Here is a 16,465-nt window from a genome sequence, read left to right as displayed (position 1 = left end):
ATGTTCGATCTCGTTATTTTAAGCAACTAGCATGAACTTGAATTTTGGTATGTTTGATTTGGTGATTTGGTTGCTTGAATGTTGTTAAATGTTATAAGTGCATGTTTTAATTGTGTTACTAGTATCACTAGCTTCAATTTGATGTGTAGGTTGTTTTAGAAAACTTTCTAAACTTGATTATTGATTTTGGTGATGTTGGTTAGGGTTTGATAGAACTAAATGTGAACATTTGATGCATTGAATGCCATGAATTGTTGTTGATAAGTGTTTAGTTGCATTGTATGCATAATTATCTACGAAACGGCGTATCACATGTGTGCATTTAATTCCCGAATCAAAATTGTGCATTTATGAAATTGAAGCATTAATGATGAGCATTAATTGATCATTTAATTGGAAACTCGATATTTGAAAATGATGTTTTCGATTGATGAAATGTGTTTAGTTATGTTCCTTATCAAATTACCTTTCCAACGATATAAGATGCGTGTCGTAAGAGTTTACGGTTTGTGTTTTGTGTTTAAATGAAATTTGGTTTGGGACTTGGACAATTGAAACAGACCAGGCATCAGTTCACATTGATTGCCGCGGCGCGGCACTCTTTGGTCGCGGCGCGGCATTTGCCGTGTTTGGGTTCTGACCAAGCCTACACTTTTACGAAAAATGTTTGCTATGCTACGCACCTCCGATTCACATGTAACTTGTTCTAACATGCTTATATATGAATAAAAACCTCAGAAAAATAGTTCGGGACCCGACCCGAACCGAACGTGTTGACTTTTTCGTTGACTTTGACCCGACCCAAGTTGACTTTTAAACAAACTTAACCAAATGTTTGTGCAATCGTTCTAACATGCTTTTATACTTGTATCTTGCATGAAAAGTGACAACTTGACTCACATGCTATAGTAATCGAGTCGTAACGAGCCATAGGACTAATTGAACACTTTGACCGACCATGTTTACCGATATTGATACAAACCTACTTGTTTAGGTCAAGACTAGCATTCGTTCTTGCACACGTTTACTTGCGAAGTACTTTTACATACGTGCACTCAAGGTGAGATCATAGTCCCACCTTTTCAAATACTTTTATACTTTTAAATCTTGGGATGAGAAATATATACATTACTTACTTATATACATTTCATATGTATATGTATACTTTCATACTTTTATAATTTGAATACAAATACGAAAGCAAAGATACATACGAGTTAGAACATAAATCCTCAAGTCCAATTATCATTAGTTACACTTGTAGGGTGTAAGCGAGAACTTATGTTGTGTGGCCATACCGGTTTGACGAACCCTCATTCGGATGAATGAAACATATTTTCGAAATATAGTGTAGGTTCTAACACTATTATGCAGAGGTAAGATTCAGTTAAGCTTGATAATTGGGTGCTCGTGATACAAACACATCTTTTGAGATGTATACGCTCGATAAACGATTCATACTAAATCTTGTGATTTAAAACTTACTTTATACATACAACTATGATTTCACCAACGTTTTCGTTGACAGATTCTTCTATGTTTTCTCAGGTCCTTGAATGCTTATGGATATATGCTTCCGCTTACTTTTTGATACTTGTTTGGATGTCGAGTATACATGCATACGTGGAACGTCTTTTGATAATCAAATTGTGTGGCATAGATTTCAATTGTGCTTTAAACCTTGTAATGAAATTCGTCGATGAACTACTTTTGTAAACCTTGAAACATCCTCACTTTTGAAATGAATGCGACATGTATTTTGGTCAAACGTTATTTTAAAGACTTATGACCAGGTAATGGGACCTAAGTAGTCGGCGCCGTCAATGACGATTTTGTCGGGTCGCTACATTGAACAAATGTACAAAAGTATTATATTGAAATAAAGGAGAAAACAAATACTATTTATTATTCAATGCACTATTTATATATAAACAGATAAAATAAGAGTGAGAATATGTGCGTTGTACGGAGCTCTTAATCTGAGTATATGGTTTCGTTTAAGTTTATAGAAATGACGTTGTCATTATTGTACAATCAAGAGAACGACATTTGATGTCTTGAATATGCTCCATCAACAACAGTATGAAGTTGATAAGTAACTATACAACCATATGTTATATAACTGAAACTTTGTTTTACACAAAACACAAGGCTTAAAGCAACTAAATCCGACATGTTAATTGTTTATTCTGCAAAAATTTTGAAAATTGGATAACGTGTTGATAATTACATAGAAGAAGCTGTGTATCTGTTGAAATATTGAATGGTTGGTAAATGGTTGGTAAATGGTTGATATAGTCAAACACCACATGTATATTGTGGTAATATGATATTGGTTGGTGCCTACAATTTGTAGACAATTTTGACTGGCCAAACTCCACCAACCCCAATTCTAGTAGTATAAATAAGAGCTTTAAGCAAGCTCATTTCTCATCCCAAAATCACAAGTGTTCTTGTGTACTAAAAGAGAGTTAATAGAGAGTTAAAGTGTTAACTCCTAATTACAAGAGATATAAAGATTAGTGTTTATCCTTGTAATTAGAGAGAAGTGTAATTCCTATTATTCTTATTAGTGAAACGTTTCTTTCCTTGCCCGTGGTTTTTACCCTATTGGGGTTTTCCACGTTAAATCTCGGTGTCTCTTTATTGTCGCTATTTCAATTATTACTAGCGGTTTGCTATAATTCGGTGTCGCTTTTCTTAACAAGTGGTATCAAAGCTAAGGTTCTAATATATAGTGTGTATTAATTTACTCATCGTATGCTCTGTGGTTGCCACGGGAGTGGATCGTCCACATCAGAAAATAAGTAAGATTAATTTCACTCGATAAAAGTTCCCGCGTACTATTTCTCAGAAAAATAGTATTGTCGAAAAGAAGATTGTGATTATAGCAATGTCTACGAAATTTGAAATTGAAAAGTTCAACGGGAGTAACTTCTCGTTATGGAAACTAAAGATGAAAGCTATCCTGAGAAAGGATAAGTGTTTGGCAGCCATCAGTGGACGTTCCGCCGAAGTCACTGATGAAAAATGGAAAGAGATAGACGGCCAGGCTATCGCAAATCTTCATCTGGCACTAGCAGATGGCGTTTTGTCCAGCATTGAAGAAAAGAAGACGGTGAAAGAGATTTGGGATCACCTCGTAAAATTATACGAGACCAAATCACTCCACAACAAGATATTCCTTAAAAGGAAACTTTATGCGCTACGCATGAATGAATCTACTTCAGTTAATGAGCACATTAATTCTTTGAATACTCTATTTTCTCAACTCGCTTCATTAAGTTGCAATATAGAGGGAAAAAACGGGCCGAACTTTTACTTCAGAGTCTACCTGACTCGTATGATCAACTCATTATTAACTTAAAAAATAATGTTCTCTCGGAGTTACTAGTCTATGATGAAGTTGCGGCTGCTATTCTAGAAGAAGAAAATCGGCGCAATAACAAGGAGGACAAATAGGCCAGTTCACGACAAGTGGAGGCCTTGGTGGTGTCAGGAGGGAGATCAAAGGAACATGGCCCAAGTGGGAGTCACAGTCATGGTAAACCGAAGTCTAAAAAGAAGAAGACCTATACATGCTACAATTGTGGCAAGAAAGGTCACCTGAAGAAGGATTGTTGGAGTTTAAATAACTCAAATCCTCAAGGAAATATTGCAAGCACTTCAGATGATGGGACTGCTTTGGTTAGTGAGGTAGTGGTAGCAAATGAAGGCAGAAAGACATTTGTTGATGTCTGGTTATTTGACTCGGGAGCTACTTTTCACATGACCCCTAGAAGAGAATGGTTCAAACAATATGAACGTATCTCAGGAGGATCTGTATACAGTTGCAATGATCATGAACAAAAGATCATTGGAATTGGAGATATCATTCTGAAGATGCACGATGGTACAGTTCGTACTATTCAAGGTGTACGACACGTGGAGGGTTTGAAGAAGAACTTATTGTCTTTAGGACAATTGGATGATCTTGGTTATAAGATGGTGATACATGAGAAGATCATGATAATCAAGAAAGGTGCGGTTGTACTTATGAAAGGAGAAAAGGTGGGTGCTAATTTATACATTCTGAAAGGCGAGACGGTACAGGAATCGGAAGCATCTGTTGCTTCAAATAGTTCAAGTGATAAAGTTGCTATGACATGGCATCAAAAGCTTGGACACATGTCTGAGCAAGGTATGAAGATTCTTGTTGAAAGAAATCTTATTCCTGGTCTTACAAAGGTATCGCTACGTTTCTGTGAGCATTGTGTAATCAACAAGCAGCATCGCCTGAAGTTTAACACATCAAATTCTAGAAGTAAATTGATTCTAGAATTGGTTCACTCTGATGTGTGGCAAGCACCAGTTCAATCCCTAGGAGGAGCAAAGTATTTTGTATCATTTATTGATGATTACACTAGGAGATGTTGGGTGTACCCAATCAAGAGAAAGGCGGATGTGTTTGAAGTTTTCAAAGTTTACAAAGCGTGGGTTGAACTTGAATCTGGTAAAAAGATCAAGTGTTTAAGGACTGATAATGGAGGAGAATACACTGGTGATGAATTTGATAAGTTCTGCAAACAAGAAGGTATCAAAAGACAGTTCACGACGGCATACACTCCTCAACAAAATGGAGTGGCAGAGTGGATGAACAGAACCTTGCTAGATAGAACAAGGACGATGTTGGCAACTGCAAGCTTGGGGAAATCATTCTGGGCAGAAGCGGTTAATACTGCCTGTTACGTAATAAATCGGTCACCATCAACTGCAATTGAGTTGAAATCACCGATGGAGATGTGGACTGGTAAACCAGTTGATTACCCAGACCTTCATATATTTGGAAGTCCTGTGTACGCAATGCACAATTCTCAAGAAACAAAAAAGTTGGATCCGAAGTTCAGAAAATGTTTGTTCTTGGGGTATGCTGATGGAATTAAGGGGTATGCTTGTGGGACCCCACTGCCCACAAAGTAGTCATCAGCAGAGATGTTGTCTTTACAGAACACAAAGATCTTGAAGATGTTAGCACTTCAAAAGAAACTATACCGATACAGGTGGGTAATGAATTTCATAAAGATTCTTCTAAAGCAGTACCAGAGCACGATGAAAATCAAGTAGTCGTTGATGAAGCTCCAGCGACTCGTATTTCTAATCGGGAAAGGAAACGTTCAGGGTGGCACTCGGATTATATTATGGGAAGCAATGTTGCATATTGTCTTCTAACAGAGGAAGGAGAGCCAACAACTCTTCGCGAGGCACTGAATCATTCAGATGCATCTCAGTGGATGACATCTATGCAGGAAGAAATTGAAGCTCTTCATAAAAATAAAACATGGGAACTTGTGCCATTGCCGAAAGGTAGAAAACCTATTGGAAATAAATGGGTGTATAAGATCAAGCGAAATGACGATGATCAAGTGGAGCGGTATCGTGCAAGACTGGTGGTTAAAGGATATGCTCAGAAAGAAGGTACGGACTTTAATGAAATATTTTCTCCTGTGGTTCGACTTACAACAATTCGAGTAGTTCTAGCGATGTGTGCTACATTTGATTTGCATCTAGAGCAGCTAGATGTGAAAACTGCATTTCTTCATGGAAATATTGAAGAAGAAATTTATATGCTTCAACCAGAAGGTTTTGAACTACAAGGAAAAAAGAACTTGGTTTGCAGGTTAAAGAAATCTCTGTATGGTCTCAAACAGGCGCCGAGATGCTGGTACAAGAGATTTGATTCTTTCATAATGAGCCTTGAATATAACAGACTTTATGCAGACCCTTGTGCATATTTCAAGAGGTTTGGGAACAATGATTTTGTCATTTTGCTGTTATATGTAGACGACATGTTGGTTGCAGGCCCCAACAAAGATCGTATTAATAAGCTGAAGGCTCAATTGGCTAGGGAGTTTGAAATGAAAGACTTGGTGTGAAGACCCGTCCTAATCCATCCGGACGAAGTCCATATCGATTATAAATGAATCACAACAGTTGATTTCATCGCGAGGTACTTGACCTCTATTTGATACATTTTACAAATATTTCATTCGTTTTTGAAAAGACAATATTTCATTACATCGAAAGTGGACGGCATGCATACCATTTTATAATATCTAACTATAATTGACTTAATAATAATCTTGATGAATTCAACGACTCGAATGCAACGTCTTTTGAAATATGTCATGAATGACTCCAAGTAATATCTTTAAAATGAGCAATTGCACAGCGGAAGATTTCTTTCATACCTGAGAATAAACATGCTTTCAAGTGTCAACCAAAAGGTTGGTGAGTTCATTAGTTTAACATAAATAATCATTTCCATCGTTTTAATAGACCACAAGATTTCATATTTCCATTTCTCATAAACAGACGTCCCACGTATAGAGACAAAAATATCATTCATATGGATTGAACACCTGGTAACCGACATTCACAATATGTATATAAGAATATCCCCATCATTCCGGGATCCTCCATCGGACATGATATAAATTTCGAAGTACTAAAGCATTCGGTACTTTGGATGGGGCTTGTTGGGCCCGATAGATCTATCTTTAGAGTTCGCGTCAATTAGGGTGTCTGTTCCCTAATTATTAGATTACCAGACTTAATAAAAAGGGGCATATTCGATTTCGATAATTCAACCATATAATGTAGTTTCACGTACTTGTGTCTATTTCGTAAAACAGTTATAAAAACAGCGCATGTATTCTCAGTCCCAAAAATATATATTGCAAAAGCATTTAAAAAGGGATTAATGAAACTCACTCATATAAATATTGTAAAACAGTTAATAAAGCATTTGCATGTATTCTCAGCCCAAAAATGTAACGAGTAAAAAGGGAGCAAATGAAACTCACGCATATAAATATTGTAAAACAGTTAATAAAGCATTTGCATGTATTCTCAGCCCAAAAATATAAAGAGTAAAAGGGATCAAATGAAACTCACCATACTGTATTTTGTAGTAAAAATACATATAACAATATTGAACAACTGAACAATGCAGGGTTGACCTTGGATTCACGAACCTATATCATTTGTATATATATTAAAACATATACTTGTAGTCGAACAAATATATATATATATATATATATATATATATATATATATATATATATATATATATATATATATATATATATATATATATATATATTATTGTTAGTGATTCACCTATTATTTTAACGAGTTATGAGTTCCATTAGTAAGTTAAATATATTTATTTTATATATCTTGAATAATTACGTAATATAATAGTAGAGTTAAATTATATGTATTAGCTATGATTTTACATAGTTAATAGTTATTTTAATACTAATAATGATACTTGTAATAAATAAAATGATAATAATAAATAATAACTTACTTAAATCATAATCTTATCCATAGTTTTTAAATTCATAATTTCATACACATTACATAATATTATTTATAGCAAAAATATATTTTCATATTCGAAGTTTTGAATTAATGTTTATAGCAATACTTTCTAAATCATGATCTTTACTTATTTTTAATTATATCATGCTTAATTCATAACTTAATTATAATATTTTTATTTCATAACACTCTTCCTAGTATTCTAATATATTCATAAAAAAATACAAATAATACTTAGTGTTAATACAAATCTTATTAACAACGTTAATAACAGTAGTTTTTAAATGAAACGAAAGTTTGATAATTATGATAATGAAAATGATAATTTTTATAAAAATACATAATACTTAATGATAATAATAATAAATATAAAAATCTTTTTATTATTAATGATAGTATTAATAATAATATTACTTAATGATATTACTAGTAAGGATAATAATATTAGTAATAACAATATTAATAACAATCCTAATTGAATTTATAATACATATACATATACTAATAATAACGATAATGATAATATTCTTAATTTGGCTAATAATAATGATACTTATAAATATTAGGGATGATAACAAAATTATCATAATAATAATAATAATAATAATAATAATAATAATAATAATAATAATAATAATAATAATAATAATAATAATAATAATAATAATAATAATAAGTGAAAAGCTACCTTACAAAGATTTCTCCCAAAAAGATTAAAACTGCCCACGATCAGGCTCGAACCCCTGACCTCTGACAGACACAACAACACTCAAGACCATCTGCACTGCTTTTGTTTTTCTGTTATAACTCGAGTTTAAAACTTTATAACTTAACCCGGTTGTTCTTCTTCTTTTCACTCAGACGTCGACCAAGTATGGATTCAATCATTCAAACAACAACTAAAGGTTTGATTTGAACATAAGAAATCATTTATAGGTGTTTGTATTAATATAAATCGAACAAAAAAAATATATAAAACAGTGTGACCTGCTCGTCGCTAGTTTCACAAAAAAAAAAAATAATGATTTTGAATATGAGGGCGTTTTAGCTAGTAATTTCAACATGAAAAATATTTTAAATATTTCCTAGAAACTATCTCAAACCTCAATTTATCTTGATACATCAAAATCGTTTCGAATTTCATGAAGAACACTGCAGTTGACTTTTTAAGTTGAAACTTTGACTCGTAAATTAGAGTTTGATATGAGGAATTGGAAGCTAAAGTTTTGTAGAAAGATTTAGTACACGGTTCCTAACAAAACAGCATTATTACATTTTGAAATCTAATTCAAATTCGAGTTATGGTGATTTGAGTTCAAGAAAAGAGCAGAACTTACATTTCTTTTTATATTTTCTGCTTAGATTTTGATTTGCAGAGGAGGAGTGAAAGAATTGGAGTATTACTTATATTCTTTCAAGTTTGATGTATATTGATTTTATGGAATCGACTGGTAACCCATTTGATTTATGGCATAAGGTGATTAACAGCTTTATTATTACACAGACAGAAAAAAATAAGAATAAAATAAATAAAGTTGATATAGATATACAACTGAATTTGGACTTACCCTTTTGTTTAAAAGCTGATTCGTACAAATTGAGACAAGAAACAAAAATGCACACACAATCTGATAAGGACAGCAAGCTAATTTGATTCCAATTTGATACGATATCCATTTTTATAATTTATATAATAGAAATTAATATTAATTAATAAGTGTTAGTAATAGTAATAATTGTTTAGATAAATAATAGTTATAAATAATAATGATACTATTATTCATAAAAAAATGATAATAATTATATTATTAATAATAACAATAATAGATTATATTATTTTCTATTAATAACAGTATCAAAATGATATTAACAAAAACAAAAAAACAAAAAATATTAATAATAATATGATAATATAATTAGTAACAATAGTGGTAATCAATAATAATACTAATAATAACATAACAATTTACCTGTTATAATTTTAATGATACAAATAATATTTATATATAACAAGTTTCATAGTTATATAATATTACTAATTCTAGTATTGATTTTAATATTAAAGATAATAGCAATAATAAATATATATTATTACATATTATATGCTATATATTGTATAATATTAGATATTATATATTTTAATAATAACATCTAAGATAATGAAGATATAATAAATTGCATGCTTCTATTTTTATATAATAATATTAATAACACCGATTTTTGGTATTATTAATAATAAAAACAATGATATTATAACAAATATATTTTTAACTTTTAGTTAGTAATATTAAATGATAATATATGTTGAATATTTATACTTTTATAAGTAGTATTTAATAAGAATCATATATAGTTTTTATATCATCTCTTTTCATTTTAGTAATACTTAATTATTATTATTTTACGTTCTTATTTCCAATTAGGTAAAGTGTATTTTTAAAATATTACATATACACTAATATTTATATTTGTATATATTTATTTACATTTTTAATTACACCTCATTGTTCGTGAATCGTCGGGAATAGTCAGAGTCAAATGCATCTATGTAAAATAGTTCCAACATCTTGAGACTCAGTTTAATAGACTTTGCTTATCGTGTCGAAATCATATACAGATTAAGTTTAAATTTGGTCGGAAATTTCCGGGTCGTCACACTTGGGTGCCGCAAACAAGATTCTAGGGATGCAAATTCACCGAGACAGAGATAATAGGAAGATTTGGCTTTCTCAAAAGAATTATTTGAAGAAAGTCTTGCAGCGCTTCAATATGCAAGATAGTAAGCCAATCTCAACCCCACTTCCTACTAATCTCAAGTATCCTCCGTTATGTGTCCTAGCAGTGAATACGAGAGGAAGGAGATGTCTTGCGTACCGTATGCATCAGCAGTGGGAAGTTTAATGTTCGTAATGATATGTACAAGACCAGACATTGCACATGCAGTGGGAGTAGCTAGTCGGTACATGGCGAATTCTGGTAAAGAGCATTGGAATGCGGTAAAGAGGATCCTTAAATACATCAAGGGAACCTTAGATGTTGCATTATGTTATGGGGATGGGGAACCGAAATTTATTGTCAAAGGGTATGTTGATTCAGATTATGCAGGTGATATCGATAAAAGTAAATCTACCACTGCATATGTTTTCACACTTTGTGGTGGAATAGTAAGCTGGGTTTCAAAACTGCAGTCAGTTGTAGCCACGTCAACAACAGAGGCAGAATATGTAGCAGCTACTCAAGCTACTAAAGAGGCAGTATGGCTGAAGATGTTGTTGGAGGAACTCGGGCACAAATAAGAGAAAATCACTCTGTTTTATGACAACCAGAGTGCCTTGCAACTTGCAAGGAATCCGGCATTTCATTCAAAGACAAAGCATATACGAGTTCAGTATCACTTCGTTCGTGAGAAAGTGGAAGAAGGAACCGTGGATATGCAGAAAATTCATACTGACGACAATGTGGCTGATTTTCTAACAAAGTCAATCAATCGTGACAAGTTTATTTGGTGTCGTTCCTCATGCGGCCTAGCAGAGACGTAAGCAACATCATTGGCAAGGAAGGATTATCGTGTGAAGATTTATTGGGCTTCAATCAAATCTTCAAGTGGGAGATTGTTGAAATATTGAATGGTTGGTAAATGGTTGGTATAGTCAAACACCACATGTATATTTTGGTAATATGATATTGGTTGGTGCCTACAATTTGTAGACAATTTTGACTGGCCAAACTCCACCAACCCCAATTGTAGTAGTATAAATAAGAGCTTTAAGCAAGCTCATTTCTCATCCCAAAATCACAAGTGTTCTTGTGTACTAAAAGAGAGTTAATAGAGAGTTAGAGTGTTAACTCCTAATTACAAGAGATATAAAGATTAGTGTTTATCCTTGTAATTAGAGAGAAGTGTAAATCCTATTATTCTTATTAGTGAAACGTTTCTTTCCTTGCCCGTGATTTTTACCCTATTGGGGTTTTTCACGTTAAATCTCGGTGTCTCCTTATTGTCGCTATTTCAATTATTACTAGCGGTTTGCTATAATTCGGTGTCGCTTTTCTTAACAGTATCTTCCTTCGGTTACAGAATTTAGAATCATCTATCCGAACAAATATCTATCCACATCCTACAAAATTATAAGGAGCCGTAAAAAATATACGATGTAAGATCTTATAATGTGACCAACTTAATATACCAAAAGGGCAAGACATATACATTTCAAAGTTGTAACATTGAAGGAACATTCAAAATCATGTAGATAGCGACACATAGAATAGAATGCAATTTGATAACAAACATCGGGGTCAAATTCAAATGAAACACCTAATTTTCTTAGTACATCAATACTTCTAAGTGCAAATGAGTTTGACTTATTTCCTAGCTGCAACACATTAGTTGACCCAATATCACAATGTAGCATAATGAGGAACCTCAAAACGAACATAAAATGTTAATGCATAAAAGAGGCGGTTGTGGGGTAAGAAAATAGGTCAGCCGTGTTAGGAAAGTCTCAAACTATTTGACTCATTAAAGAAAGTCTCAAACTATTTGTAAAAATCTTTTAGTGTAACCCATTTGACTCATTAAAGAAAGTCTCAAACTACCACCCTATGGGTCGACTATAACTCGTTAGTAGTTGAATAATAAAGCACTTTTGCAGCTACTTGCTGCTCGAAGTACTCACATTGTAAATCTTTAACAGAAGTTTACTTATATATTGTAAACAACGACAAATTAAGAATGTAAGAAGTTTACATACCGTGATCGCAAACCTTCAATTTTCGGTTCATCCGAGTCTAGTATAACCTTTGTAAAGTTCCAATATGCACTTACAGTGAGAGCTACTGGAGAGATATTTAAAGCGCGAGTTAAAACATGGTTTTAATATACATATACATATACATATACATATACATATACATATACATATATATATATATATATATATATATATATATATATATATATATATATATATATATATATATATATATATATATAAAAATCTTTAACAGAAGTTTACTTATATATTGTAAACAACGACAAATTAAGAATGTAAGAAGTTTACATACCGTGATGGCAAACCTTCAATTTTCGGTTCATCCGAGTCTAGTATAACCTTTGTAAAGTTCCAATATGCACTTACAGTGAGAGCTACTGGAGAGATATTTAAAGCGCGAGTTAAAACATGGTTTTAATATACATACATACATACATACATACATACATACATACATACATATACGTATACATACATATACGTATACATACACGTACATATACGTATACATACACGTACATATACGTATACATATATATACGTATATATATATATACGTATATATATATATATATATATATATATATATATATATATATATATATATATATATATATAAACTTATACACTTATATTAGTAATAACAAACGTAAACAGAGTATAAAATACAGCTCGTACAATAACATAAATACACATCATGAGTAAAGATAATGTTGAGACACCATACCAGAGTAGTTCTTTGTTTTTCCAAACTAAATAAGCATATACACATACTGATCCGGAGCAGTATTCGACATATATTCGACAAATTTGACAGCACAGTAGCCCACATATAATTTGCTAGAAACGCCCACGTCACTAATTGTACGTGAACAAATAAACGCAAATCAGTAGTATTTAGAAACGGGAATCAATGCAAAGGTATTGAGAAGCATGAATCAATTTGTGAGTAAATATAATGCAAATAGTTCTGCATAACATAAAAAAAAAAAAAAAAAGAATTAAATTTGTTATATATTAGATATAATCTAAAATGTGATGTTGTAGATTATACGAACATAAAGTAAAAAAATTCCAAATAGTGCTGTGATAGGTAAAAAGGAAATCAATGGACCAAGAAGAGATACCATAAGAAAAGATAGGTAAAGATGGAATCAAAGTTTAGGTAGTTATTTTTACCCACTGTTAGGACTGACAGTTCAGGTGCTAACGAATCTCGTTTGTTACTCAAGTTTTTTCATGAAGTACACGCTGGGAATTTTTTTTTACAAAGAAGCTTATCCAAGTGACAATCGATTGGCATTGAGATGGTGATAGTTTCTCTACAGGCCATGTTCGTCAAGGAAGCTCTAAAAGTACTACTCCAAATGCATACACATCACTTTTACCTGTTAATTCTCATGCTCATGTAACAGAAAATAGTTACATATCAACATACATTATGGACTAAAGTGTGTACCAAAGAAAACAAAAAAGTGGCTATCCAACTATTTAAATGTTTTAGAAATAGTCTTTTTAAAACATATGTATAATTCAGAAAATAGTTGGATATACCGTCTACAAGATACAACGTGTCTTTCGTAACCCCAACGTACCCGAAAGCATAAGTTTGTTTTTGTTCTGGGCTCTTTCCATTATAGCAAGACCAAAATCTGAAAGATTTATACAAATGGAGCAAGAGTAAGTAAATATCATGAGTAATGTATTTGAGGTCAAATTTTTAGGGAGTACTCTACCAATGGACCATACAGTTCTTTGTGGCAAAGGTGTCTAAATGAGTGCTTTTATTACGGGTCAAAACACTGTTATGCATTTTTTGCAAAATTGCTTATGCAATACACATTAGGATTAACATTTTATTAGAAACAAAAAACAAATAATTTATATTACATTACTCATGTATATATCAGTATGTTATACATATCATTAGTCTTAACTATTATGATCTGATAACTTTTAAACCACATGTTTTATATTATTCGTTTGCTGTCATTTGCTATAAAAGTCAATTTCTTGGATTAAGATATCATACCAACTAAGGTAATGAGCAAAACATAATTCACTTCTTAAACAACCTGTCAACCCACCCATGTTGACACAAATACATATACCTTAATACACGCCAATCATGATAAATGGAGAAAGCTTGGTATATTAAAAAGATAGATTTATCATGAATTTTGGTTGAAACATATAACTAACCATAAGTTTTGATTTCTTCTCAAGAACTTGGACTTGACTGACAAAGGTTGCTGACCTGGCAAACAGGTGAACCCACAAGAGGCACCATTCTCAGCTAAAACAGCAACAACATCAGCGCGAAAGTATAAAGACCACTAATTCATGATTTGTCACAAAAGTTCACGGAAGCTACATACAACTAACAAAGATTGAAGCAGAGAATACATCCACCATAGAATTATAAACGCAATACCTAATCAAAAGTATTTTTAAGTGCTTATGAATCAATGCCATACATGCAATTTCAAAATTAGTAGATGCCTACATTCTAAATGAGTGAAAGACATCTTAGTATGTTTTAATTTGATATGTATTGCATAAACAGAATAGAAAATCATTAAGAAAAGGGAATGTTACCTGACCACCCGGCTTGAAAAATCGAAAAACGCTTGTTGGGTATTTGGATGAAAATCGGAAAGATTACTTTGATGGAGAAAATGACAATATACTTCTTTCACCAGGCACGATTTATTCAATAAAATTGGAAACAAAGCTTACTTGTAATTATGCATCAGAATATCAATACATCAGTTCTCTCAATTTAAAAATCATATAAATTAGTATTGATATAACGAATGAGATAGTATAGGTAACTCAATGGGTTGTTAACGAATGGTAATTTTGTTGTTCATCCGAAAAAAAATCAAAAGGAATTATAAGCGTGCACAACTGCTCTATTATTGAAAAGTGTCCAATGAACATAAAAATTACATAGACCATTCTAATTAGCGGTTTTAAAGTTTGTAATAGGGACCATTTAATGAGACAACGTTGTATTCGAACATCAAAACATTCCACAAAAAGGTACTAACAATTTGATTGCAACTTATAAGCAAACATCAAGTATAAGAGCTCGCGGTGTCCCAAGTCGATTCCGCCGTCCATCACCAACGAGCCAAGGACATGGACACCCCTTCAGCTTCGATTTCGATTTCCTTTCCCACCGTTGCAACAGCGACGGTGGTTTCAACTTTTTTTTCTTTTTAAAATTTTCCATTTTCTTATTGGTCCAAAACTAAAATCGACTCTGAAATGGACACCGAACGACACCCTACTTTAATCAATTTCAAGGTCCATCTTCGACATTGAAATGAACATCGAAAAATGGACACGGACACCTTGTGCTCTAACAGAGTGATAACATTTTTACCAAAAAAGCAAAATGCTTTTTCAATTTTAACAACAAACTTAACAAAATAATGTTATAAATCATAGAAAATGATATTGCAACAAAAAAAAATCAGTAGCACCTACACCAAGTAGACAAAAAAAAAGGAAAAAAAAAAGAAAAAAGAAAAAAACTCTATCTACAAATAACAAAATACCAAGTCAACACAAAATATACATATTAAAGATTCAATCAAGAACAAATGGATGAAAAATAATGGATGAACAATATGATACTGAAAATCAAAACAATAAATGAAGAACAAACCTGATAACCGTTAATTGATTGTGAGATCAAACCCTAACGCTTTGATTGGTGATAAAACTCGTAACTCATTCGATTAGAAGTTCAGGTAGGGAGATTATGAAATGATCAATATCGCTTTAAATCAAAACTCGGGATAGTTTGAGGTCAAAATCTTTTAGAGTTGAAGAAAGGATTAGAGTCGAAGAAACGATCGGTTAGAAGATACGTCTAGATTGAATGGTTTTGATTTTGTGGTGGATTTGAAAGGGAATTTCTTGACCGTGGAGGTTTTAATTTTGAAAACCCTAATTTCTTTATGTGGAAGAAAAGACCGAAGGTAGAAGTTAAACGGGGTAGAGACAAATTACTCCTTCAATTGGGACGCGTGGCATTATTAGAAATTAACTGATTTATTAATCAGTATTATATTATTGAGATAATTAAAAGATAATTGCACATCAGATTTTTATCCCTAGAATTACTCTAAGACTGACACCTCAGCAAAATGTACATGATTTATAAGATGTTACTAGCCTTTAAGAGCCCGTGCGTTGCACGGCGACTCTTAATCAAACAAACTGAAAACGTATATGTTAAGCAACTTCAAGATGCAAACAATACTACATTACCACAAATTTTGTCTTTAAACTCGGGTTTCAACCAACATTAT

The 16,465-nt window shown here is 32.2% G+C and overlaps 2 long non-coding RNA genes across 2 annotated transcripts; both read right to left on the bottom strand.

Moving 5' to 3' along the window:
- Positions 1–12,430: 12,430 nt before the first annotated feature.
- On the bottom strand, positions 12,431–13,465 carry LOC139844233 (uncharacterized). The gene is made up of 3 exons (XR_011757875.1): positions 13,320–13,465; positions 12,868–13,110; positions 12,431–12,517 (listed from the first exon to the last, which is right to left on the bottom strand). It is a non-coding gene; the product is annotated as an uncharacterized lncRNA (long non-coding RNA).
- A 6-nt stretch (positions 13,466–13,471) lies between these two features.
- LOC139844232 (uncharacterized) lies at positions 13,472–16,091 on the bottom strand. Its single transcript, XR_011757874.1, has 3 exons — positions 15,817–16,091; positions 14,343–14,397; positions 13,472–13,792 (listed from the first exon to the last, which is right to left on the bottom strand). It is a non-coding gene; the product is annotated as an uncharacterized lncRNA (long non-coding RNA).
- Positions 16,092–16,465: the final 374 nt, after the last annotated feature.

Source organism: Rutidosis leptorrhynchoides, chromosome 4, assembly GCF_046630445.1.
Source record: "Rutidosis leptorrhynchoides isolate AG116_Rl617_1_P2 chromosome 4, CSIRO_AGI_Rlap_v1, whole genome shotgun sequence".
NCBI classification, from domain to species: domain Eukaryota; kingdom Viridiplantae; phylum Streptophyta; class Magnoliopsida; order Asterales; family Asteraceae; genus Rutidosis; species Rutidosis leptorrhynchoides.
This window is presented reverse-complemented; position numbering and strand designations above follow the sequence as displayed.